At 47.4% G+C, this 27542-nt stretch overlaps 1 protein-coding gene across 1 annotated transcript in view; it reads left to right on the top strand.

The window, feature by feature from the left end:
- Positions 1-16473: 16473 nt before the first annotated feature.
- The window catches only part of LOC143983486 (N-acetyllactosaminide alpha-1,3-galactosyltransferase-like), a 149416-nt gene continuing 138347 nt past the window's right edge, over positions 16474-27542 (top strand). Inside the window, exon 1 of the mRNA XM_077483232.1 lies at positions 16474-16704. The gene's annotated coding sequence lies outside the window, so the exon portion shown is untranslated. The remainder of the gene's footprint in view (positions 16705-27542) is intronic.

Below are 27542 nucleotides of genomic sequence, written 5' to 3'. Positions count from 1 at the left end.
GGCGAGGATGGCGGCGCATTAACAGAGCTCCGGAGAGAGAGTCAGCAAACAGCTTTATCTGTCCTTCTTACACCACGACACATGGGCAAAAAAACCCAGCTAACGCCTCACGCCAGTGCCCGGAGGAATCCGAGCAGCGGAGCAGCACGGAATATCAACGAGATCTTTAAATCTCAGACTTTACAGCGGGAAAACGGCCCTGACAAGATGGCGCGGCCGCATGGTGAGGAGGAAGATTTCAGCGAGGACTCCCAGTCTGCCTCGGAGGATACAGGTAGGAGTCTCTCTCACTCCTCTAAACCCCTCACTTATGACCACATGTCCGGATTCGCTTCAGACATAAAATCCACATTTTCAGCAGCCATAACAGATCTGAAGACTAACCTGCTTGTATTGACTGAAAAAAATCACAGCAGTGGAGACAGCAGGGAGAAGGAGGGACAGAGACATCCGCACACTGGAGTCGGTGGCCGAGGCACACTCCTCACACTTCATAGAAATGAATCGCCATTTGGAGGATTTGGACAATAGGGGGAGGAGGAATAACATCAGGGTAAGGGGGATCCCCGAGTCTGTGGAGCCTGACCAGATCATTCCTGCCCTACAAAGACTCTTTAACAGTCTCCTAGACAGACAGGAAGACTCGGCCATAGATTTTGTGCGCGCTCACAGAGCACTTAGAGCAAGAGGCCCAGATTCTGCACCCCCCAGAGATATTATTTGCTGCCTCCAGAACTTCCCTTTGAAAGAGGACATAATGAGAAGAGCCAGGGGGAATGACCGCATTGTCTTCAACGGGGCAGCCATTATGCTTTTCCAGGACCTGACTCAAATCACACTGCGCAACCGGAGAGCACTACGCCCGTTACTGGACATACTCAGAGAGCGTGAGATCCGGTATACATGACGCTTCCCCTTCGCCCTCGTGGTAATACATGGGGGTAAACAGTTGTCCTTGCGTACTCCGAGTGACCTACAGGAGTTTTGTAACGCTCTACATTTGGAACCACCAGCATTACCGGAGTGGTATCAGGAATTTGCTCTGCCTGTGAGCCCCCAGGAACCCCATGGCTCGGCCTGCTCAACTCCTGAGAAACAGCTGCCGAAACGAATGAGAAGTAACAAAGGGAGCCACTCAACCATGGGAACTCCTAATCCCAGACCCACTCCCTCCAGACTCAGGGGGGGAGACCGGGATTGATTTGCTTGTGTTCTACCTTACCGTGTAATGTTAACGGGCCGTATTGGGTTCTGTTTGTATGTCTGCTGGCTTACGTAGAGGGAAGTCTTGGCTTGTCTAAAGGGAGCAGTAGAGGGGGATGTCTACTGGCCCACATTTAATGGGGGACACTACACTATTCAGGACCTGCTTTTCCCAACACACGGCTCAGTGTTCAGATCGCTTTAATGCAAAAAGTTGCGGGATGTTGATTACCCATGGGCCCCTCATCTTATTTGCAATCCATTCCACCCCTATACCCATGGATTACTATGCCAAGGGGAATGTTGCGATAATGTCATCACGGGTGGAGGGGAGTTCTGATTATGGAGCTTTTTGTTCACTGCTGGGACCATTGCAGATTGTCTTATGATTCCAAATCCCATCAAGAGCAAGAATAGTTTGGCTAAATTCCTATTGCCGCTCCATTAATGTGATGTCATACCTTCCCTGCATGTGGGCTGAGCACGGCCTACACCGGGGACTGCTTAACAGCATGCTATTTATACCTTGTCACCGTTGGGCTCCGGAACGCTTCTCCTCTTTCTCCCCCTTCTACCTACCTTTCTGTCATAGATACCTGATAATATTAAATACTTGTCCGAATTGATTGGGAAGTCGGTTGTTCTAAAGAACCTATTCATATTACTTATTGTTCATCATATTTAGTTTTTTCTCTCTTCAAAGTACTCCTACAATGGTCTACACGGAACTGGGCCCTGTACCCTTCGTGCTATCACATAATGTGCAGGGGCTGAATATTCCGGAAAAGAGATCCACTGTCCTCAGGGATCTACAGAAAGGTAGGCCGCAGTGTGTTTTCCTTCAGGAGACGCATTTTCTCTCCCGCCAGACGCATAGACTGACCAACAGATACTTTACGAAAGCATTCCATGCGACGAATGACGTGTACAAGACGAAGGGGGTTTCTATACTCCTGGGCAAGGACACACCATTCGAAGTCTCTGAGACCCTTTTGGACCCAGGTGGCCGCTACCTGTTCTTGAGGGGATCTTACAGGGGTAGACCTCTAACTTTGGCCAATACCTACTTCCCCAACAGGAACCACTTGCAATTTTGTAAACGCCTTATTAAAGAGTTGCAGGGTTTTGCAGTGGGGTGTACTATATTGGGCGGGGATTTTAATATTCCTCTGGACCCGTTGGCAGATACGTCCACCGGGAAATCCTGCGTCACATTTCAGATATTGAAGCGGATTAAAAAACTTCTGCAATCTGTGCAGCTGATAGACTCTTGGCGTTTGTTGAACCCTGAGGGCAGAGATTTTACACTTTTCTCTAAACCACATAACAAATATTCCCGTATCGATTATCTGTTTGTGACGCAAAGAGATCTACAAGCGATTAGTGAGGCCAAGATAGGCACACAGGTGATCTCGGATCATGCACCGATAGCAGTGACAATGGACTTTAGCCTACTCAAACGACACTCTGTCACTTGGAGACTAAACTCCTCCCTATTGACGGACCCGACCACCCTGCCTCTAATTGAAGAAGCACTAAAAACATACCTCTTACTCAATGACTTACCAGACACTGATCCCTTGGTGCTTTGGGAAGCACAGAAATGCACCATCAGGGGAGTGCTCATTAGTCTAGGAGCGAAACGTAAACGGGAACAGGACAGGGTGGTAAGAGAACTCATGGACAAAATTAACAGACTTGAGACCCTACACAAACGCACACTGTGCGCACAGACAGCCACTGACTTACTGGAGACCAGAAAACAACTACATGATCTACTACACAACAAAACCAAACGCCTATTATTCTTTAAGAAAAATATATATTATGAGGGGGGCAACAAAACTGGTAGACTACTGGCGAGGGCCCTTCGGGAACACTACTCCGGTCAAGTTATCAGTGGGATCCGGGCCTCAGACGGCTCCCTCGAGGTAGACAATGACTCTATCGCGGCTCACTTCCATAAATACTATACGGAATTATACAACCTACCTCTTCAACACAAACCTCCTGACTTGACTGGCAACAGACATCAAATTATTGCGGACTTCCTAGAAAAAAGCGGACTTCCAATTCTTGAGGAGAATGACTGGGGTACCCTTGATGAACTGATCTCTGACGAGGAAGTGAAGAGGGCCATTAACGAACTGAAATTGGGGAAGAGCCCTGGGCCAGATGGCTTCACGGCCATCTATTACAAAACCTTTCGGGACATTATAGCGGTCCCGCTCCAGAAAGCCTTGAACTCTCTGTCTACGCCTAGACAAGTTACCCCAGATTTCCTCTCGGCCCACATAACAGTGCTTCCTAAACCCAACAAAGATCCTTCTATCTGCTCAAACTATAGACCTATATCACTATTGAACTTGGATTTAAAAATTTTAACAAAAATTTTGGCTAATAGACTGGGTCCATTGCTGCCAGGATTGATAGGGCCAGAACAAGTGGGTTTCATGCAAGGAAGAGAGGCCAAAGACAATATCATTAAAACACTCCTACTAGCTCAGACTGCTAAAACAAGGAAGATCGGAGGCCTTCTCCTGTCCACGGACGCGGAGAAGGCCTTCGATCGGGTGGCGTGGGACTATATGATGGCTACGTGCAGATGGGTAGGGATGAGAACAAGAATGCTGTCTTGGATCTCGGCCATCTACCAGAATCCATCAGCCAGAGTTAAGATTAATGGCTCCCTCTCCGACCCGGTGAAGATCACGAATGGGACCAGGCAGGGCTGCCCTCTGTCCCCACTTTTGTTTATTCTATCTCTAGAGCCGTTTATAAGAGTGGTTAAAGGAGAAGACTCGATCAGGGGTTTCAGGGTACAAGACAGAGAGTTCAAGGTGGCAGCATACGCTGACGACCTGATGTTCTATCTAGTCGACCCACACACGACGTTTCCCAACCTGCTCCACGCTTTTAGGATATTTGGATACATATCTAATTTAAAAATCAACTATGCTAAATCAGAAGCACTGAATATAGGTCTCACCACCAAGGAGTTTGACAGGATCAAGGGCAGTTGCCCGTTTCGTTGGGAGGAAAAAGCGTTAAAATACCTGGGTGTGTGGGTGGCTCCAAACGTAGCTACAATTTACGATCTCAACTTTCCCCCTTTGTTAAGAAAGATCGAAGAAGACTTGCGCACATGGGGGGCGGGATGGTTCTCCTGGTTTGGACGCGCAGCAATCCTGAAGATGTCAATCTTACCTAGACTAATATATTTGTTTAGGGCACTACCAGTTAAGATCCCGAGAAGTTTCTTTAATAAATTAAACTCGCTAGCGTTGAATTTCTTGTGGAATAAAAAGAGGGCTAGGATTAAATTCACACTACTGACGAAACCCAAAGATAAGGGGGGGGTGGGTCTGCCAAATTTTAAGAACTACCAGATAGCGGCACATCTGACCAGAATAGTTGATTGGCATTGTCACAGAGACGATAAGGACTGGGTACGTTTGGAGGAAAGGATACTTGGAGATAGGTTACACTTTTCTCCTTGGATCCCCTTGACCAAACTAAGGGAGGGGTTCAGCTTAAACCCTCTTACTGAGACTACACTCTCACTACTTCATATAACTATGAAACACTCAGCAGTGACAACCCAGTATAGTCCTCTGACTCCGCTAAGGGGTAATCCTGACTTCCTACCGGGAATGGGTAATGCTATTTTCACCGATCAGACGTCGGACTCCCCGAGAGTGGCAAAGAATTGCTTCACTGGGGGTAGGCTGAAAGACCTATCTGAGAGACTGGGGAATACCCAACCTTTCTCTGTGGACATATTTCCAACTCAGGAGTTATGTTAACTCCTCACGGCATAAGGGGGAATTTACTAGACATGTGCATTCGTTTTCGTCCGAATGCATTTTCGTCCGAATTTCAGCTATTTTCGTTTTCGTTTTGACAAACGATAACGAAAGCACAAAATCCGAAAAACGAAAGATCCGACATAAATAAATGCTTTATTTTCGTTTTCATTGTTACAACAGTTCGATATAGAATAGGAGATTCGACATGACTCTGACGATAACAATCTGTCTATAGAACCTGTGGTCGAATGTGCCTAACCTTACCTCTATTAGTCCAAGATTATATAGAGAAAATATTCGACAGAGAAAAAAGATTTGACAGAGAGAAAAGATTCTGCAAGTTACTGTCCTAAAAAGTGTTTGGGGACCCGGGTCCTGCCCCAGGGGACATGTATCAATGCAAAAAAAAGTTTTAAAAACGGCCGTTTTTTCGGGAGCAGTGATTTTAATAATGATTAAAGTGAAACAATAAAAGTGTAATATTCCTTTAAATTTCGTAGGGGGGGGGGGGGTTGTCTATAGTATGCCTGTGAAGGGGCGCATGTTTCCCGTGCTTAGAACTGTCCCTGCACAAAGTGTCATTTATGCAGGAAAAAAAGTCCTTTAAAATCACTCGCAGCTATTATGAATTGTCGGCTCCCGTAATACAGAGAACACTCATTGAAAGTCATTGATAAAAAAAAAAAATAAATACATTTAAAAAAAAGCGTGGGGGTCCCCCAAATTCAATTACCAGGCCCTTCAGGTCTGGTATGGATATTAAGGGGAACCCTGCCTCAAATTTAAGAAAAAATTTCCATACATATCCATAACCAGACCCATCAGGTCTGGTATGGATATTAAGGGGAACCCCGCGTCAAATAAAAAAAAAAAAATTGACGTGGGGTTCCCCCTAAAAATCCATACCAGACCCTTTATCCGAGCACGCAACCTGGCAGGCCGCAGGCCTCCCTCCTGAACCGTACCAGGCCACATGCCCTCAACATTGGGAGGATGCTTTGGGGGTCTGTGACCCCTCAAAGCACCTTGTCCCCATGTTGATGAGGACAAGGGCCTCATCCCCACAACCCTGGCCGGTGGTTGTGGAGGTCTGCGGGCGGGGGGCTTATCAGAATCTGGAAGCCCCCTTTAACAAGGGGACCCCCAGATCCCGGCCCCCCCCCTGTTTGAAATGGTAAGGGGGTACAAAAGTACCCCTACCATTTCACAAAGAAAGTGTAAAAATTGGTTAAATAAAACAAACACACTTTTGAAAAATTCCTTTATTAAAAATAAAAAAATAAAAAAAAGATTCCAGCGGCGGTAATCCATTCTTGCTATCCAGCGACGGACGGTCATCTCTCCAGCGATGACTCATCTCATCCAGCGCAGCGAATCCTCCATCCTTCTTCTGTCTCCGTGTAGAAGACACTGCAGGCATTCCGGCAGCTGACGTTTCTTATATACGGAGGGCGGGGCCACCCGTCACCTGACCCCGCCCCCCTCTGACGCAAGGGGAAACCCGGGGTTCCCTGTGACGTATGGGTGACCCCGCACCCCTCTGATGTAACACAGGCAGGTTTCCGTTACATCAGAGGGGGGCGGGGTCACCCATACGTCACGGGGAACCCCGGGTTTCCCCTTGCGTCAGAGGGGGTGGGGTCAGGTGACGGGTGGCCCTGCCCTCCGTATATAAGAAACGTCAGCCGCCGGAATCCTTGCAGTGTCTCCTCCACGGAGACAGAAGAAGGATGGATCGCTGCGCTGGATGAGATGAGACATCGCTGGAGAGATGACCGTCCGTCGCTGGATAGCAAGAGTGGATTACCGCCGCTGGAATCTTTTTTTTTATTTTTTTATTTTTAATAAAGGAATTTTTCAAAAGTGTGTTTGTTTTATTTAACCATTTTTTACACTTTCTTTGTGAAATGGTAGGGGTACTTTTGTACCCCCTTACCATTTCAAACAGGGGGGGGGGGCGGGATCTGGGGGTCCCCTTGTTAAAGGGGGCTTCCAGATTCTGATAAGCCCCCCGCCCGCAGACCTCCATAACCACCGGCCAGGGTTGTGGGGATGAGGCCCTTGTCCTCATCAACATGGGGACAAGGTGCTTTGAGGGGTCACAGACCCCCAAAGCATCCTCCCAATGTTGAGGGCATGTGGCCTGGTACGGTTCAGGAGGGAGGGGGGGCCGCTCTCTCGTCCCCCCCTCTTTTCCTGCGGCCTGCCAGGTTGCGTGCTCGGATAAAGGGTCTGGTATGGATTTTTAGGGGGAACCCCACGTCAATTTTTTTTTACATTTGACGCGGGGTTCCCCTTAATATCCATACCAGACCTGAAGGGTCTGGTTATGGATATTTAGGGGGAACCCCACGTCAAATTTTTTCTTAAATTTGAGGCAGGGTTCCCCTTAATATCCATACCAGACCTGAAGGGCCTGGTAATTGAATTTGGGGGACCCCCACGCTTTTTTTTTAATTTATTTATTTATTTTTTTATCAATGACTTTCAATGAGTGTTCTCTGTATTACGGGAGCCGACAATTCATAATAGCTGCGAGTGATTTTAAAGGACTTTTTTTCCTGCATAAATGACACTTTGTGCAGGGACAGTTCTAAGCACGGGAAACATATGCCCCTTCACAGGCATACTATAGACAACCCCCCCCCTACGAAATTTAAAGGAATATTACACTTTTATTGTTTCACTTTAATCATTATTAAAATCACTGCTCCCGAAAAAACGGCCATTTTAAAACTTTTTTTTGCATTGATACATGTCCCCTGGGGCAGGGCCCGGGTCCCCAAACACTTTTTAGGACAGTAACTTGCAAATTAGCCTTTAAAATTAGCACTTTAGATTTTGAACGTTGGAGTCCCATAGACTTTAATAGGGTTCTAAAGTATGCTATATACTAGCTCCGTCGAATCTTCTTTATACATTCGACAGACACCATAAGCCTTCAAAGACAATTTCGACCGTAATTCATGTGGATTTTCGGACGAATGCAATTTTTGAACGAAAAACGAAATAAATAAAAACGAATTTCGGGAGTAACTAAATAAATTAAGTTTTCAGACGAAAACAAAATTCCGAAACGAAATATTTTACTCTGCACATGTCTAGAATTTACAAGACCATTGACAGACTTTGAGGAGGTATGTGCGTCTGGCGAGAGACAGGTTAAGACCACCTCGATGGCCTACTCCTGGCTACAACACTTTTCCAAGCTTCCTGGGGACAACTCTAAGGGTAAGTGGTCTCGAGAACTCGGTAGACAGATTACGGACTCACAATGGGGGAGCGCTTGTGCATTGGCACACCGATGCTCGGTTAACACCAACACACAAGAGTTGGGTTACAAACTATTGATCAGGTGGTATCATACACCAGACAGGCTTCATAGGTGGTTTCCTCAGGTGCCAGAGCACTGCTGGAGGTGCCAAAGCGAGGTAGGGACACTAACACACATCTGGTGGAGTTGCCCAAAATTAACACCTTTTTGGGACGCAGTGAGGTCCATAATTAAGCAAATCACGGACACCTCTACCACGTTGGATGCAGCTTGTTGCCCCCTACACATTACTGACACACCGAGGAAGAGCTATAAAAATTCTCTTCTCAAGCATCTTTTGAATGCAGCAAAAGCATTGGTGCCACTGCATTGGCGTTCTCCCAGAGTCCCCACAGTATCAGATTGGTTGAAAAAAGTGACAGATACATATACGATGGAAGAAACAGTAGCGCAGGCTCATGAGAATGTGGATCTATTTCATACTATCTGGACACCCTGGATTGTGTTCCGATACTCCAGGCAGTATGCCGAGATGCTTCAGGTCCGCTAAGTCGTTCCTTATTCTCTTCCTTTTTTCACAGCAGACTACCCCTCCTCCTTTTCATATCATTCTTTCTTTCTTTCTTTTCCTTCTATACTTCTATCTCTTTCTCATACTATTCTCCTTCTGACCCTGCTACTTTTCCTGATTATAGAAGTGGTCAGATCTATTCTGACTATATAGTTTATTAAACCACATGGTGCAATTGGATCTCTCTAAAGTAAAGCTGTGATAATGGCATAAGGTTTTGCTTGCTCGGCACACTTTGATTGTCCATGTAATAAAACTGAAGCGAACTGAGTACGTGATGACAGAGGGATCCGTGGCAAAGACAGAATCTCATTATGCATCATAAGTACCTCTTTGTAGAATTGTTATCAACCGTGCTGTTGTATTCTTGTTTATTGTTTTGTACAACACATGTTTACATTTTGCAATAAAAGCTTTTGATGTGAAAAAAAATATATATTCCTAGCTGGGAAGCCACAGCTTGTTTCCTGGATGGCCCCTATGTACAGGGCTGGACTTACCATTGGGCTTGACTGGGCTCAAGCCCATGGGCCCCTCCCAATAGGGCCCCCCCCCCCCCCCCGAGATACATAGCCGAGTGTACCCAGCTCGGCTCCACTCACAGTCCCGCCCAGTCCCGCCCTATGATGGACATAACACAGGGACTGGGTGTGACTGTGAGCCGAGGCGAGTACACTCGGCTACTCTCGGCTCCGCTCGGGACTCATAGTGCTATACTCTTTAAATCAAGTATTTCATAAAAAGTATTGCACTTACAGAGGTATTGTGTAAAACGGACAAGCAAATATCATATGAGCAAAGCCCCGATGAGTAGAGTTAGCAAGCTTAACATTCACATTGTGGTGTTTTAAAATAGCGCATCATTGACACTTTTTTAGCACTCAATTTAAAGAGGAAGTAAACCCTGATGGGTTTACTTCCTCTTTTTTTCCCTGCAAAGGTAAAGCATAATGGACTACTATGCATCGCATAGTAGCTCATTATGTGTCACTTACCTGACACAGGAGCCAGCGAAGTCGCCGCTGTCCCCTGTAGTCCGCCGCATCCATCTTGCTGGTGGCGTCTCGCAGCTCCGCCGAATGACAGCGGCGAAGCCGCGATGACGTCTCTCCCGCGCATGCGCACGGGAGTTGCGTCTCGCAGCTCCGCCGCTGTCATTCGGCGAAGCCGCGATTACGTCACTCCCGCGCATGCGCACGGGAGTCGACAAATTAGGCAGCTCCATTCTTGGACTTGCCGCGTTTAGTGCGCCTGCGCGCCGCTGTCTACGGCGCATGTACCCATTTTCGGGAAAATATCTCCTAAACCATATAGGTTTAGGAGATATTGCTTGGACCTACAGGTAAGCCTTAATCTAGGCTTACCTGTAGGTCAAAGTGGTTTGTAAGGGTTTACAACCACTTTAATTGTGGCTAAACACGAACCTTAACCACTTGGCGCCCACACTACGTCTATTGACGTCATGGGCTTTCAGTGGTTATATCTAAATGATGCCTGAGGCCACAGACATCATTCAGATATTGCCGTTTTCAGCCGGCGATTCCCTGCACCATAAGAATGATCATAGCGGCTGTTCCGCTGCTTGATCGTTCTTACGGGCAGCGGGAGGGGACCCCCCCTCCCGCCGCCCTCCGGTGCTTCTACCAACTCACCGTTTCCATCGGTGAGTCGGTGACAGGATTTGCCAGCCCCAGCAAGTTACCATATCTGGCGGACTAGATCATCCCCGGAGTCTCTATGATCGTTCGGAGGCCGGGCGCGATGTTATGATGTCACGCCCGGCCTCTGTATTCAAATTAACGGCGCCGATCTGGCTAGGAAGCCAGTATCATTTTTCTTTTTTTTTTTTTTTCTTCCCAGCCTAGAGGTGAGATATGGGGTCCCGCCGCCCTCCCACGCCTTCCGCCGCTTACCGGAGCCATCGGAAGCGGCGGAGGCGATCGGGTCCTTTTCCTAGCTGGGTATAGAGACGAGTCAGGCTAAGATGGCCCCCACTCGTTTCTATACCATAGGAGGGCAGAAGCGACGTCAAAACATCACTTACGCCCGTACCTCTTAAAGGTATATTTTTTTAATGTTTTTTTTTCAATTTTCTTTTTTTTATTTTTTATTTTTTTTTTTTTTTGCTTTTAAGTCCAAATATGAGATCTGAGGACTTTTTGACCCCAGATTTCATATTTAAGAGGACCTGTCATGCTTTATTCTATTACAAGGGATGTTTACATTTCTTGTAATAGGAATAAAAGTCATCAATTTTTTATTTTTTTTAAAGTGTAAAACTAAAAAAATAAAATTAACAATAAAAAAAAAAAAAAAAAATTTAAAGCGCCCCTGTCCCCGTGAGCTCGCACACAGAAGCAAACACATACGTAAGTCATGCCCACATATGAAAACGGTGTTCAAACCACACATGTGAGGTATCGCCGCGAACGTTAGAGCGAGAGCAATAATTCTAGCCCTAGACCTCCTCTGTAACCCCAAATATGTAACCAGTAAAAAAATTGAAAGCGTCGCCTATGGGGATTTTTAAATACCAAAGTTTGGCGCCATTCCACGAGCACGTGCAATTTTTAAGCATGACATGTTGGGTATCTATTTACTCTGCGTATCCTCTTCTTTCACATTATGCAAAAAAATTGGGCTAACTTTACTGTTTTTTTTTTTTTTTAAGCATGAAACAGTTTCTTTTCTGAAAAAAACGTGTTCGAAAAATTGCAGCGCGAATCCCGCGCGAGATAAAAAGTTGCAACAAGCGCCATTGTATTCTCTAGGGTCTTTGCTAAAAAAACATATATAATGTTTCGGGGTGCTATGTAATTTTCTAGCAAAAAAATTTGGAATTTTACATGTAGGAGAAGAAAGTCAGAATTGGCCTGGATGCGAAGTGGTTAAGAATTTTTGAACTATTAAAAAAATCAGTTAGGCCTTATGTACACTACTCACATTTAGAAATGTTTGGCTCATTATGGACAGATCTCACTGGTTTCACCACACCTTTCAAATCCACCTCTATTGTGATGAGTCACCACGTAAAGGCAGAATGGAAGGCTGGTGCTGGCACAAAGGCTGTATACAGGTCTGCAGACAAGAGAGTGGCCAGGTCAGGCAGAGGTCTTTGCAGGTGTCAAGCGAGGGAATAGTCAGGTCCAGGCAGAGGTTGAGCCAGGTAGCGGGTGAGAGTATGCAGCTCCAGGCAGGGGTCTGAGCAGGCGGAAAGCAAGAGTAGTTGGGTCAATCCAGACTGGAAATAGATAGGCAACTAACAGACAAATATTATTGCGCTTTGGCTCTGGGTATCTGGCAATAACATACAGCACCAGCTACTTCAAAGGCTTCCCTTCTGATCAGAGGACATACCCAGCATTGTTTTAGGGATCTCTGAAAGCCATAGGTCCTAGGAATCCTGAAAACCCTGAAAGACCCAGTAGGGATCAAGTGAATACTGAATGACAATAGAAATCCTGAAAGACTAAAGACCTGTACACACAGGCCAAATATGGGAGATATCAAACAGTTTAATAGAAACCAGCCGACGTTCAGCCCGTGTGTATGGCAGCTAGTCCAACAAAAGCCAGCTGAACATATGTCTTCTGTAGAAGGGGCATGACTGAAAAGGGTTTGCCGATCGGCATCCAATATGCACTCTCAGCCAATGGCTGAGAGCTCTGACTGGTGTGTTCTGATGGGGTTGGCCTTACCCCTGTAAGAACACAATAGCTCAGTGAGAGAGATCACTGTACTAATATCAGATTGTTAGTACATGATCTCCTTCCGAGCTTTACCATTTTTTTGTTTGTTCATCCCGCTGCTAGGCTTAAGCAGGGATTGTGTGAGTATGAAAACCTAGGAATCCTAGAAATCTTTGAAGACCCTTTGAAGGCTGTAGGTTGGCATGTACAGTCCAGAGAGCAGAGAGAAAAGGCATGACAGCTAATGCCTTTGGGGCCTATAGTTGCAACCATTTGGACAATGGAAATCCCAATGAGGGGGATGTGGTGTTACATTTACTAAAACTAAGTCTAATACTGGTGAAGCTCTGCATAGAAGCCAACCAGCTTCCAGATTTTATTGTCAGAGCTTATTTAAACAAGCTGAAATTAGAAGCTGATTGGCTACCATGCACAGCTGCACCTAATTTTGAGTGCTCCAGTTTTAGTAAATCTCCTCCTGTGAGTATTACAACAACTGTAACACCACGACCCCTCACTGCATTTTCCATTTTCCAAATGGTGGCAACTATAGGCCCCAAAGACATCAGATGTCATGCCTTCTCTCTCTGCTGACCCATCCACTATGCCTGCCAACCTACAGCCTTCAAGCATATTCACCTTGTGGAACCTCAATAAATCTGTATGGTTGCTTCAGGCAAGCTATCGTGTGGAGAGAGGGGGAGGGAAGAGACAACTTAAACAGCAAAGACTCGAAGCGTGGCTAGCTGCATAGGAGGTGGTTACTCGGATCACAGGGGAGGCAGCTGACAGGAAAAGATTCTTCAACAAGCAAGCCTTTTATGAGGAGGGAGAGCAAACAGGCCGCCTTTTGGCCAAAATAGTTAAGGTCTCCCAGACGTCTCCATCTATTGGAGCGTTACGAGGGGAGGAGGCTGGTAAACACTCAAACCCAGGTTATGGCGGAACTGGTGAGGTTTTACTCTGACTTGTACAAATCCAGGGCAACTTATTCGACCACTGACTTAAGGGACTACGAGCTGCCTGAATTGTCCGATTCTGAACAAGCACTCTTGGGCTCCCCAATTAGTCTTGAGGAATTGCATGGGACTCCTAGCTTCTTCCCAAATTTCACAGGCCCCCGGGGGATGATGGCCTCCCAATGGAAGTCTTCAAACAATATGGGGAGGCATTTCTGCCTCATCTGTTAAAGGTCCTTAACCACTTCCCACCCGGCCAATGCGTATATACGGCCGGGTGGGAGCCGCCTGCTCCTGATAGGACGTTTGGGAACGTCATTCAGGAGCAGCGGGATCGCGCGCGCCCGCGCAGCGGCGCGATCCCGATGTGCTCGTGTCACCCGGACACGGCACATCTCAGATCGGCAGGAGGGCTCTGTGATTGGCCCTCCTGATCACATGACGGCCGTGTCCAATCACGGCCGTCATGTGATGTAAACAAACAGCCGGTTGCTAGGCAATCGGCTCTCCTCTCCTCACACGGAAGTCACCGCTGAGGAGAAGAGAGCAGATCGCTGCAGCCGGCTGATGATCAGTGAGTATGGGCTGCTTTTTACAGCTTTTTACTCACTGATCATCAGTGTAGTGTACACACACAACACACCACACAGTACAAACACAGTCCCCACATATGTCCCCAAAACACACATGTCCCCAAAACATACATGTCCCCAAATAATAAAAACACATGTCCCTAATAATAAAAACATGTCCCCCACATATGTCCCACTAAAATCACATGTCCCAATGATTATCTGCACACATATGTACGTGATCACCTGCACACATATGTACATGATCATTTGCGTACATATGTCCGTGATCACACAAACCAATTATTATACACTTAACAGAATTTTTTTTACCAAAAACATGTAGCAGAATACATTTTGGCTTAAATTTATGACAAAATTTGATTTTATTGGATTTCTTTTCAAATAGAAAATATAGTTTTTTTTCCAAATTTCTGCTATTTTTGCGCTTATATCGCAAAAAAAAAAAAACGGAGTCGTGAATAAATAACACCAAAATAAAGCTCTATTTGTGCGAAAAAAATGATAACAATTTCATTTGGGTACAGTGTAGCATGACCACGCAATTGTCACTGAAAGAGCGAGAGCGCTGAAAGCTGAAAATTGGGCTGGGAAGGAAGGGGGTGAAAGTGCCCTGTATTGTAGTGGTTAACTATGCGAGGGACTGCCAGAGCCTGCCTGACTCCATAACCAGGGCCAATATAGTTCTCCTCATACAGACCAAAATCACTCTTACAGGAGTGATATTAAAATTCTGGCTAAGGTTTTGGCCTTGAGACTTAACAGTGCCATCTCTTCCATTATCCACTCGGACCAGGCAGGCTTCATACCCCAAAAGTCCACAGCCATTAACCTCCGTAGACTTTATCTAAACCTTCAAACACAGGCAGACAATGTGGGGGACAGGGCCTTGCTCTCTCTGGACGCCCACAAGGCGTTTCACAGTGTGGAATGGGACTACTTATGGGCTGTCATGGATAAATTTGGCTTTGGAGAAGGGTTCCTGTCATGGGTGAAGCTACTATACTGCTCACCACAGGTGACCATCAGAGAGGCGGGACACATTTCTGCCCCATTTACCTTGTATAGGGGCACCCGACAAGGATCATCAATGCTTACCTGGGGGGATTTCCGCAGGCTGCATCAAATAAATGGGAGAGGGATGTCGGAACATTCGAGGATGAGCAATGGGAGGAGGCACTCCAGGCAGTACAAATTTTCTCAGTAAACGTGGCCCAGCGGTTATCTCAGCTGTATATCATGCTCAGGGTACACTACACACCCGACAGACTGTTTAGGATGGGGGTGGGACAGGACTCCAGTTGTCCCAGTGGCGCGAGAGATCACAGGGACTTAATTCATCTGTTATGGAGGTGCCCCAAATTGCACTTATTCTGGACAGGGGTATTGGCCACCACTAACAGTGTGTATCAGACCATGATACCTACAGACCCAAAGCCTTGCCTACTCGGGATACTTGACGACATTCCCATTCCCATGCTAGACAGCCCGTGGCCAGGGCCCTGTTGCAAGCTCGTAAGATGATCCTTCGGCATTGGAAGGCGACTGAGCCTCCGTCACTGGGGGAGTGGATTGCCCAAATGGGGACACCATTAGGATGGAAAAGTATGTCTTTCACCATAGAGGACGGCCAGAAAAGTTTGATAAACTATGGGCACCCTGGTTGGATACCCCCGGCCTCTCTCTGGTTGATCTGGTCATGGACAGAATGTTGAGATAAAAGAAGGGGAAGGGAGGTTTGACCTGAGGGGGCACTAGATGTAAGACACCTACCATAGATAATTCTGAATAGGTGAACTAAAGAAGGGCCAAGATATACATGGTAGATAGAATGATTTGGTATGGGGAGATGTGAAAAAATGCTTGATTATTCCTCTTGCAGGGTTGAATATGCTTCTATGTTATGATAAGAATATATGCTTGAGCTGTAAGCAGTAAATTATACTTGTATGCTTTGTTATTTAATAAACTCTTTCTGATTAAAAAAAAAAACAGCAAAGACTTTGGCTTATGGGGGAGAAAATTGGAAAAAGATAAGATTTTCCAACCCATCTGGTTGCTATTTCATCTCATAATCAGCCTCATCTCAAGGATAGGGGCAGACTTTGGAATCTTTGCTTTGGGCGCTATGGGACCCTGTCCCAGCTTTCAATTATATTATCTTATATCAGCGATGTCCATTCCGCTTTGGATATTTATTAAAAAATTTTGGTTCTGCTTCTCTGTGCCAACACTGTACACAGTTTATGGTGGACCTGATTTATTTATTTTTTTGAGCTCCACCCTTATGTTATCTGACCTCAGCCGTTCGTGTTTATACCCTCCTTAATTCCGCTCATCGGAGCTCACATCAGCTTGGCTCGTAAGCACAAAACTTTTCACTGCATCCCAGGTCTTGGCTCAGTTACTTTGGCCAATTTCATAAATCCTAAATCCGGGATTAAAACCAGACGTGAATTAGTTGAGGAATGAACACAAGACTTTGTCTGTAACCTACCAAAGCAAGAAACATGAGACGGAGAAGGGGGCTCTGACTATCAGCGGCCCAGGTCTACATGCAGGACTTCAGCCCATACCCAAACCCACGCATCAAACTTCTGGAAACTGTATGGAATCCTTTTTTTGTCTTTTTTTTTTTTTTGCAATAGTCTTTGTTCTGTTTGATCATAGCTAATCGGATCCTGCTTTATATCAAGCTAGCAATCTGTATGTCTCATCTTCTGTCCAGCATTAATTAACCCTGCTATTATTTCCTAGCTCTTTTAACTCCTACATGCATCCTCTTTTGTTTTTTTTTTTCCTGTTCTGCTTTTCTCTGAGGACATATTTTCCAACCCTGGCCCTGTGTGTGATCTCACCCATTTCTCCTCTTCTGCTAACAATAGTCAAACAGCTAACTTCATACCGACTGCTGCACTTACATTCTTTCCTTTCTCTGCTACCTAATGGAATGTTGTATTTATAATAGACGTCTTTGAACATTCTCTAGCTTGTCAGCACAAAAGGAAGCCTGTTTAAAGCCGAATTCCAGGCACAAATTTTTTTTTAAATAAAATATATTTCTCAGCAATTGCAAAGGATATACACTCACAGGTCACTTTATTAGGTAAACCTTGCTAGTACCGCATTGGACCCCCTTTTGTCTTAATTCTTCGTAGCATAGATTCAACAAGGTGTTGGAAACATTCCTCAGAGATTTTGGTCCCTAGTGACATAATAGCATTACGCAATTGCTGCAGATTTGTTGGCTGCACATCCATGATGCAAATCTCCCGTTTCACCCCTCTATTGGATTGAGATCTGGTGACGGTGGACATGGGCGCCCGCAGCAGGGGGCAAGGGGGGTCAAGTGCCCCCCCCCTGGAATCCCCAAGGTGTTGCAATCGCCGCCATGCTGGCGGCTGCATCCTAAGCTCTCTCCTCTAGATCACAGCACTGGCTGGCTCTGTGTTCGGCAGCCGCTCTGTAATACAGTCCCACCCCCCCAGACCTGCTCGTGTGATAGTAGAGAGAATCAACGTTCTGCCTATCACATGAGCCGGTCTGGGGGGGGCGGGACTGTGTTACAGAGCGGCCGCCGAACACAGAGCCAGCCAGCGATGTGATCTAGAGGAGTAGATGCCCATCTGTACAGCCCGCTCTGTGTGCCACAGTGCCTGGATAGGAGGATCGAGGGAGGTGCTGCAGTGCTCTCCTCCACCACCACACTCTCCTGCCCCCCCCTCAGTGCTCTCCTCCACCACCACACTCTCCTGCCCCCATCAGTGCTCTCCTCCACCACCACACTCTCCTGCCCCCCCCCCCCCCAGTGCTCTCCTCCACCACCACACTCTCCTGCCCCCCCCAATGCTCTCCTCCACCACCACCACACTCTCCTGCCCCCCCCAGTGCTCTCCTCCACCACCACCACACTCTCCTGCCCCCCCCCAGTGCTCTCCCCCACCACCACCACACTCTCCTGCCCCCCCCCCAGTGCTCTCCTTCACCACCACCACACTCTCCTGCCCCCCCCCCAGTGCTCTCCTCCACCACCACACTCTCCTGCCCCCATCAGTGCTCTATTCCACCACCACACTCTCCTGTCCCCCCCAGTGCTCTCCTCCACCACCACCACACTCTCCTGCCCCCCCCCAGTGCTCTCCTACACCACCACCACACTCTCCTGAACCCCCCCAGTGCTCTCCTCCACCACCACACTCTCCTGCCCCCCCCCCCCCCACAGTTCTCTCCTCCCCTGTTCTTGCTGCCCCCCCTGCTCTCCAGCTCTCCCCATCCTTCTCTAGCCACCATTTCAGTGCTCTCCACTCCCCCCGCTCACCCCCAGTGCTTTTCCCCCCAGTGCTCTCCACTCCCCCCAGTGCTCTCCTCCACCACACTCTCCTGCCCCCCCCCCCACAGTTTTCTCCTCCCCTGTTCTTGCTGCCCCCCCCCCTGCTCTCCAGCTCTCCCCATCCTCCTCTAGCCCCACCATCCCAGTGCTCTCCCCCCCTGCCCCCCCCAGTGCTCTCCCCCCTGTCCTCTCCCCTCCATGCTTCCCCCCGTTCTCCTCCCCAGTCCTCCCCAGTGCTCTCTCCCCTGTTCTCCCCCCAGTGCTCTCCACTCCCTCCAGTGCTCTCCCCCCCAGTGCTCTCCCACCTGTTCTCCCCCCAGTGCTCTCCTCTCCCCCCAGTGCTCTCCCCCTGTTCTTTCCCCCCCCCAGTGCTCTCACCCCAGTTCTTTCCCCCCCCCCAGTGTTCTTCAGCTCTCCCCATCACTCTCCAGGCCCCCATTCTCCCCACCCCTGTTCTTTCTTCCCCCCAGTGCTCTCAAATCCCCCCCAGCGCTCTCCACTCCCCACCCCTGTGATCTCCACTCCCCCTCGCTCTTTGCCCCCACCCATGTGTTCTCCAACCCCGCCAGTACTCTTTGCTCCCCCTTCTCTCCAACTCCCACCCAGTGCTCTCCACTTCCCCAGGACCAGAGGGCAGGCTGACTGGGGCTGGAAAATGAGGACGGCTGAAGGTGCAGGTGGCCAGGGATCACTCCATCTCACAGCAGACAGATCCTCTGGAAGGAGCACCGTCCCCATCCAAAATGAGAACAGACCCTGCCTGCTGCTGGCCATCATGGATAGCCTGCTGGCATGCAAGGTACCATACCGAGCATCAACAACACACCTTCCCCCAGACAGGGACTGCAGACTGGGACATGGGGCACAGGAGGGGCTGCAATGATGGGCACAGTGAGACTGCATTCACGGCACAGTAAAGCTGCATTTGATGGACACAGTGAGGCTGCATTTGATGGACACAGTAAGGCTGTATTTGATGGACACAGTGAGGCTGCATTTGATGGAAACAGTGAGGCTGCATTGATGGGCAAAGAGAGGCTGCATTGGTGGGCACAGAGAGGCTGCATTGGTGGGCACAGTGAGGCTGCATTGGTGGGCACAGTCAGACTGCATTTGATGGGCACTGGTGAGGCTGCATTGAGCTCTTGCATCAAGTCTGCAGTCTCTGACCATCTCCTGTAGCATGTCTGCAGTCTCTGAGGGAGTCTGGAGAGGAGTCAAGAGTGGGAGCACCGCCGGGATGGGAGTCATGGGAGAAGTCAGACTTGTGTGGACAAGAGATTATAGGATAAAACCAGAGCCACCAAGCTGGAGCCGACTGACTGAGCCCTGCACAGTGCACCTAAGAGGAGGTCAGTGACAGCACCGCCAGGCCAGTCGGGGGGGTCACTGATGTAAAGGGGGAGTGAATACGATAATGTAAGGGGCAATGATATAAAGGGTTTCCTCCTTATATTAGTAACCCACCCCCCTTACCTTAGAGTATTCTTTCTGCAGAAAGTGGTCCCCCCCACGTTCTGAGTTTCTGGGGTCCCCCTTGATGATTGATCACTTACCACTATTAACTGGAATTTGAATATATATATATATATATATATATATATATATATATATATATATATATATATATATATATATATATATATATATAAGAGGGCCAGTATGGTGGCCCGTAATTATGGGAGGAGCCCGGAGGGTATATAATCAGACCACCCACAACGGTCTGTGTCGGTTCCAGTGCAAGGTACTGCACATCAAGGGGCTGGCTCTTCTCAGCTCCCTCACGGTCGTCTATCTGTGTGTCCAATCGTAGGTGCACTTCGGCTTCTTCATTCGTGGTCTTCGTCGGCGGTTCCCGCTCATGGTCGCAGATAAGTAGTATCCGAATCTTTTCATATCATGTGAAAACTTGCGGCTTATCATCCTTACTATCCTGCACCCCTTTTGCAAAACCTACCTCTGAGTTGTTGACACTCATGTCCCGACGTTGTTCGGCACAGCCGAGTCGCTATCAGTTGTTCCTCGTTATCACTCGCCATAGGCTTCACTGGTTATAAAATTCACTGTTCTCATCCTTTTTTGAGATAAACAGGTATTGTTTGTATGGGTTTCTGTGGCTGATTGAGGTGTAATTAAACCCACCTGATGTCTTACCTGCACTTGACTAGCCTGGGGGGATGGGTGGTTGATAGGTGTTTGGTTTCACAGTAAGGAAGGGCATACACTCTACAACCAATTCGTATCAGATACTCCTTACTGCCAATTTATATCAGATTCATCTCATACATTTTTGAGCTGATTCGTGTCAAATGCATTGCAGAGGCTGACTCTGCCAACTCACTGCATGTCCACGTAGTTGTACCTTCGAGATCGGTCGTATATCTTCATTGATTGTCCCACGCTCGGACCGCTACACACTCGCTGTCGCAGGTAGGACTTTGTTGTTACCGCTCTTCTAAACTCCAATAGTTACCTTATCATGTTCGTTTTGCAAAGTCGCACTTACGCCACCGTAAGTCTATGTCATCTTTCATGCATTTCATCCTTTCTACCCAACGCGGGTTTACTCGAGCCGATCACTTCACGGTCGATGCGGTCAAATCCGACATTCAAGCCCCTTACTCACCTCGCATCTACGGCCGATTCGAAATCTAGTCGCAACTTCGCTTCTATGTTTCGGATCCTCGGCAATCACAAGCCCCTTCAACCATCATCACCATTTAGTTGATTCGAACCCAGCCATATCATCGGCAATACGGTCAGATCTGTTATACGAGCCCCGTAGTCACCTCATATCTACGGCCGATTTGAAATCTAGTCGCAACTTCGCTTCTATGTTTCGGATCCTTGGCAGTCACAAGCCCCTTCAACCGCCATCACCATTTAGTCGATTCAAACCCAGCCATATCATCTGCAACACGGGCAGATCTGTCATACGAGCCCTGTAGTCACCTCGCATCTACGGCCGTTTCGAATCTAGTCGCAACTTCGCTTCGTTTCGGATCATTGACAATCCCCAGCCCCTTCAACCACCATCACAATTCAATCAATCCGAACCCAGCCATATCCTCAGCGATACGGTCGGATCCCATATACGAGCCTCTCAGTCGCATCTACGGAGGATTCGAGTTTAGTCGCAGCGTCGGCGCAACGATTCCAGTCCTTGCCAAACGCAACTCTAACAACCAAGCCGAATCCTGTTGCATCACCGACTCATTTGAGTCGAATCTTTCGCAGACTATTCCATAGCTATAGCCCAGTTCAAACTAGTCACATCGACTGTACGAATTCAGCAGTACTTACATTTGACCTTCTCAGTCTATCCATACATGATCGTACACAATTCTCTCCACCAATTTGCTCAGTATTGCGCACGGTCATTCCTACATAATCACATTTCCTCTATAACCTTTCTTTCGCCTTTCAACAAAGCTGCGTTCTTGCAATCGCTGCAAGTCTTTTCTGCATTTGGCTCAAAACTGCCAATCGTTTCCAGTAGCAACACTGCTGTTCACCTCATACCTACACACTTATAAATCCGCAAAACATTGCTTTCACCTTTCAAATCTCATCTCTAGTAGAAAAACGGCTGCTCTCCTCATTCCTACACACTTATAATTAAATTTATAGATTCAAATAAAGCTGCTTTCTTGCAAATCGCTGCAAGCATCTCTGCAATAGCTTAATACGGCCACTCATTGTCTCCAGTAGCAACACAGCTGTTCACCTCATTCATTCATTCGTTCTCACCTCATAATTCAATTTATAATTCAAATAAGGCCGCTTCCTTGCAATCGCTGCAAGCATTTCAGCGAATGGCTCAAACTGCCACTCATCGTCTCCAGTAGCAACACGGCTGCTCATCGTTTTCTCTGTCGCTTTCCCCTTTTAGGCCAGTTAGAACACCAGTTAGTCCACCCTGCACCAGGTTTGGACAGTATCTCCCAAAAAAAAAAAAAAAAAAAAAAACATTGTCGAGGGCTTGCATCTTCACCAGGGGGCCAGCTTTGCCCCAAACAGCTCTTTGCAATCCCCATCGTCAAAACGAAAATCTCATGTCACCTTACTACAGGCTCCCGGTCAACTCAGTTCTCGACCACCAACCAGTCGACTTCACAACTAGGGCATAAAGTCAGGTGTGTAGTTCAATGGGATTCCCCTTTTCTCTTAAACACTCTTTCACTACATATTTTTACTTCACATACAGAATTTGACCTGCTCCTGAGGCGTTAGCAACTGTCACATACTTCTGTGCACTTCACTCTGTTTTCGAAGCACAAGCCTTCAATACGCAGACAAGGTCGCCTAATCTCCATACTTGCTGGCAGTGCAAGCATTAGTAGACCGAACCCACGTCAATTAACTACAGATCGCAACATTCCTACTTAGTATACCAGACTTCAGCTACCCACCCCAGTCCGCCCTGGGGCGCTCTGGTTCATTAGTCTGTGCCGAGCACAGACTGACACCCGAGCTATCGGTTACCTAGCCAGTCACCTCCTGGCTCACCTCGGTTGTTACGCATTCTTTTGAGTTTTCTAAAGTCACACTCAACAGCGCTCGAGCGCAAACCAACTGTCACTATGGCTGTCGTTCCTTGTCCTATTCTTCTTGTTTCCTTCCGCCTTTCATCTTATCTACCCAACGCAACTATCCGCTCCTACCTTTGCAACTTACCTCAAACATACCCCCCCTTGCTTTTAGTTGACGCCATGTCGCAGGCAGACAGTGAGGACTTTGCCTCAGCCCTGCCATCACCCTTTACGGGCTCAGCAAGCGGCGGTTTAGTCTCACAAGAGCTTGGACCATATAAAAAACAAATAAACAAAAAAAAAAAATATATATATATATAAACTCATAACAGAACGGTGTCACAGGAGTAAATCCTACCCTGCTGCAGCCAGGAAACCAAGCCTTTAGGCTACTGTTTCCACCACCAGTGGCAGCCCTTCCAGGCACCACTTCAGTCTATCTTCTTTGCGACTACTCAGCTGCACTCCTGGGTAACCACACTGTCAGCAGCAGTCCCTGAAGTCCAAGCAGAGTGACAGCCCTGGAGGTACGCCCAGCCATGCCCCTACCAGCTCCAGTCACCACCGTCATTCCCGTACCTTCACTTACAGATGCACCATTGTCTTCCCTGCACACCTTGTCCTAGCAGGGCATCTAGGAGGACATCTTGGATGACAACGACGTTAACTTAGCATCCCTCCTCATAGCAGTACACAACTTGGCCTAGAACAAATCATATTCGCAGGGAGATGTCTCCGTCATCCTGAAGACCAGAGACCCTTTACTTAATCGCAAGCTCACTGTCACAGAGTTTGTGCGGGCCTTGGGGACAGTCAGAGACATGCTAGGCAGAGCAACCCCAACAGGAGGGTAGAATGGGACCTGTATCTGCACGCAGCAGGTCACAAGTACGCAGGGTGCCCATCCTTTGACTATCACTGCTCATTTTCAGCCAAGGCAGCAGCCAGACTCAAGGGGATCTTTTACCTCCCATCTTTTAGTGTTTCTCTTCCAGGCAAAGACCCTGACTAAATCCTTAAATTAAGATGTGCCAGCTATAGCGGATCTGCCCATGAGAGTCGAATTTCTCACAAATTGGAATGGCATGCCAATGTGTATTCCTTCAGCATCTCTCTCTTCATCTCAGGTAGTCATGGTCACCGCAGCCTCCACAGGTCCTCGCCTCAATTTTGGTCAAATTGGGTTTATAGGGCCATGGCCGTCAGAAATCCTCTTGATTCCTGGGTTCAGTTAGTCCTCCTCTTTGTTCGACCTCTACCCCATTGTCGCAGCAGCTCAAGTCTGGTGCAACAACTGGGCAGGACAAACAGTGGCGTTCGCCACAGACAACCAAGCCAATAAACCAATAAAGGAGGTCCTAGTAGCTGGCCATCGTGGCCTTCCTGTGCAGGCTGGTGCCACTATCCCCACAGCACCAATCTAACGTCCTATGCGTCCACATCCCAGACAAATGCAATAATCTCGCCGACGCACTACCCGTTAACTTTGCTTCGTTATTTTTGCAGGAACCTGGAACCGACCCGACCATGTCTCTTATCCCACACTGGTCGTAGCTAACCTCGGATTCAAACAACACTTTCACGACGCTACCTGCCTTATTAATCTTTCACTATCTCACAACACCCTGAAGGCCTACCGGGCAGCCTAGAGGTTCTATGTCAGGTTACTAGCCTCAAACCCCAGAGCAATACCAAGAGTTCTCCATCACATCCCGGTCTTCATATTATGCCACCGCACACAGTTGGCATTGTCACACAATACCTTAGATCCCACTCAGCTGACATCCAGTATTTCATCCCCTTATGAGATCCTAACAAACCGTCTTGTTCGCCGCCCATACGGTCAAGACCATGTTGTGTGGTATTCACAGGCAATGACCCCAAATCAGTATCAAACGGCTACCCGTCACCAGCGCCATATTCCGAGACATGTCTTTCATCCTGTCACATTCCCCTTTTGGCTAAATTCAGCCTGGTCCTTCAAGCAGCCATCTACCTGGCTTTCTACAGCTTCTTACGCCCCAGTGAATACTGTCACCATCCCAGTTGTAAAGTGTTACATAGACACCACCTCACACGCCATCAGACTTCATCTTGCTCCTCAGCGTGTCCAAAACACAATAGTCCGGTCCAGGGGTTGACCTAAAACCTTTCCAAACTCTCAAAGCCTGGTGCCCCGTGTCCATCCTAGATCAATTTTTGGCCCATATGTTTGATCCCTCGCAGGACAGCCCATTACTACCGTTCTCGATTAGTACCCCAGGCAGCAACCAGTTCATTAGTCACGTCAGGTTCCTTTTGAGCACATTAGGCCAGGACCTTGGTCATTTTCTTGGACATTCTTTCGCATTGGAGCAGCATCAGCAGCCTCACGAAACGGGGTCCCAGTCCACGCGATCAAAGATGGGCAGGCGGGAATCCACCTGCTTTACTCGATACATCTCCAATCCACAAGTGGAAATGTCCTGAGCCTTCAGAAACTTTGCCCCGTAGTGTCTTGCTGTACATAAATTAATAATTACCTCCCTACACCAAATCTTTTGCGGCCTTCTCTTGGCATATCGCCCAGCAGAGCAGGGCTCACCGCCCAGCTCACCAGGGCTTACCTTACAGCAGACCAAGGGCACAATTCAGGTCTATTTTATGTTGTTAGTCTTGTGACGTGTTTATGTGTTCTTTCATATCTCTTACAGCGGAGGGCTCCAACCATAAATAAGAGGGCCAGTATGGTGGCCCGTAATTATGGGAGGAGCCCGGAGGGTATATAATCAGACCACCCACAACGGTCTGTGTCGGTTCCAGTGCAAGGTACCCACCCACCCATTTCCCTTCTTAGAGTACTTCACTTAAAACACGTTTCTCTACAGAAACATCCATTTACTTTCTTAAGGTATGCGGCCTTCTCTTGGCATATCGCCCAGCAGAGCAGGGCTCACCGCCCAGCTCACCAGGGCTTACCTTACAGCAGACCAAGGGCACAATTCAGGTCTATTTTATGTTGTTAGTCTTGTGACGTGTTTATGTGTTCTTTCATATCTCTTACAGCGGAGGGCTCCAACCATAAATATATATATATATATATATATATATATATATATATATATATATATATATATATATATATATATATATATATATATATATATATATATAAGCCCTATGTGATTTTATATCTAATACTCTCTTCATCAAATGTGCTTTAAAATGTTTGGTTTTCCCTTTCATGAACAAGAAAATAATGACGTTATGCTGTTGGGCTGTTATAATAATGCTGTGAGGCTGGTATGAAATTTTCTCCAGGGCTGGTTTTTGAAAGCATGGGCGTCCGCAAGGTTACTCAAGTGGCTGCGTACCATGTCCATATAGCCTAGAGAATGTACATCTTTTTACATTGCAATACATCTATTGTTGCCATATAGTGATGGACGAACGTTTCGCCCGGCGGTCGTTTCGCGGCGAATTTCCGACATTCGCGGTCCGCACGTTCGAACGCCTTTTTCCGTCGTTCGCCGCGGCGGACTTACGTGTTTAATGTATACAAGAACTTTAACCTTTGGTGACACGTTTATCATGTGATACAGGACAGCCAATTGAGACATGACAGCACATGGACACTTGGACATTCCCCCTAACCTATAAATACACCCGATCCGGTGGCCATTTTACATTCTTTCTTCTGTTACGATAGGGACAGGTTCCTGTGTGGAGTAGGGAGAGATAAACCACTAGCTATTTGGTACACAAAAGTTCTTTTCAGGACTGGTATAGGTGTTAGGTGTTGATAGGTTTGCTGTGCTGCTGATTCTTGCAGCAGCCTGAGTGTCTTTTGTTAGTTTAGAGAAAGGGAAAGGACGGTGTATGCTACAGGGACAGCCAGATTAGTCTTTCATCATCATCATCATCATCATCATCATTAGCTGTTACTATCAAGGTCCACAAAAGAGCTGTTCCAGTAACCACTAATCGTTCTCTTTTTTTGCCAATTTGTATAGGGACAGGAAGGAAGCAGTGTTGTCAGGCAGTGAGGGTAATTTTAAAGACTTGCTGTTATTATTAGTTCCACAAAGGTTCTTTTCAGGACTGGTATCAGTGGTACAGTAATAGGCTTGTACATGTATAATATTCTTTCTTCCAAATATAGAAAGGATATTATACTTGACTGCTGCCCTTCTGCTGCAGTCTGCTAAACATTCACAACTCACTTGTTCCACAAAAGTTCTTATAAGGACTGGTAACTTGGTATAGGGTGCTACGGTACATAGGCTTGAGTGCGGTACAGTCTGCTGTTCTGTAAGGACCGCTATCGGTCCACAATAGATAGGGTTGACGTGCACCACTGCTGACCGCTGCCCTATACTGCAGCAGTCCTTCAGCGGTATAGGGACTGACGTACAGTCTGCTAATCACTAACACACAACCTGCTTGTTCCACAAAAGTTCTTATAAGGACTGGTAACTTGGTATAGGGTGCTACGGTACATAGGCTTGAGTGCGGTACAGTCTGCTGTTCTGTAAGGACCGCTATCGGTCCACAATAGATAGGGTTGACGTGCACCACTGCTGACCGCTGCCCTATACTGCAG

Source organism: Lithobates pipiens, unplaced genomic scaffold, assembly GCF_037356315.1.
Source record: "Lithobates pipiens isolate NorthernLeopardFrog02 unplaced genomic scaffold, aLitPip1_a1.2 Scaffold_1, whole genome shotgun sequence".
In the NCBI taxonomy this organism is placed as follows: domain Eukaryota; kingdom Metazoa; phylum Chordata; class Amphibia; order Anura; family Ranidae; genus Lithobates; species Lithobates pipiens.
The sequence above is the reverse complement of the archived record's forward strand: the minus strand, read 5'-3'. Positions and strand labels throughout refer to the sequence as shown.